Raw genomic sequence first — 1081 nt, 5'->3', positions numbered from 1 at the left:
ATAGTCTGACAGGTCCCGAAAGTTTTTGTTTTCACAAACCACCTCTTGCATGCAAGGGATTTAATCAACAATTGTAGTTTGATTTTGACGAAGACATGTGATCGTGATATCCTTTTTAGTTATTTTAGTGAGTTTTTATTTTTATTTTTAGTTTGTTAAAATTTTGTTTTCCATGTTGATGCTCTTGATGTTTCAGATCTTTGCAGAACTTTTACCCTTCAGATGCTTTCAGAAATTTCAATAATTGGGGTCGAATGTTGATTTGTCACAAGCAAAAAAAATCGTGTGAGGGTTTGAAGTTGACACTTGAGAGCCATGACTTTCAATAAGTGTGGGGTGTGCGTCGATATTTGGAGGGATTATTATTTCGAAGAGTGGAATTTCTAACTATACATTGATTCCCATGGCATGGATGAGTTGTTCCCACACCATGGAGTTTTATTTTGACGCGATGTAGAAGTATCATCCCGGCTGCCATGACATGGTTGACACTTTCTTATGTCATGGGGGAGTTTTTCATCGCGAGAGGAGGTTGCTATTCTACATACCACGACGTGACCACCACTTACCACGTCGTGGCCATTATATTATTCGCGATATGGATTTTTCCTCACTCGACGACACGACGTGGTTGACACTTTCCCACGTCATGGTCACTATACATTGCTTTAGTTTGCAATCGTTTTCACCACATTTCATAAGTCAATGTTCTTTTGTATTTTCCGGCACATTCAGAAGCAGCAGTTCCAGTTTCCAGTCTTCCAGCAATTTTCAGAGCAGCTTTTAGCATCCCCATTCGATCTCGTCACTACTACCCTAGGGGAGTCTGTTCCTTTTTCTTCGTTTTTATTATTTTTATGAGCTTAATTAGGTTTATGCATACAATGAGGGCATTGTATTAAATAAGTGTGGGGTAGGGGGTCGAAAAAGAAAATTAAAAATTGCTAGATTAGGAAAATTTAAAATTTTATAAACTTGAAATAATAGTTTAATTTAGAAAATCTAGTGATAATTTAAATTTTTGCTAATATTGTATGAGATGATCCGATGAGAACCCAAATGTTTACCTGAGCCAACACAT

This window comes from Lactuca saligna, chromosome 4, assembly GCF_052625555.1.
Source record: "Lactuca saligna cultivar CGN05327 chromosome 4, ASM5262555v1, whole genome shotgun sequence".
Lineage (NCBI taxonomy): Eukaryota > Viridiplantae > Streptophyta > Magnoliopsida > Asterales > Asteraceae > Lactuca > Lactuca saligna.
This window is presented reverse-complemented; position numbering follows the sequence as displayed.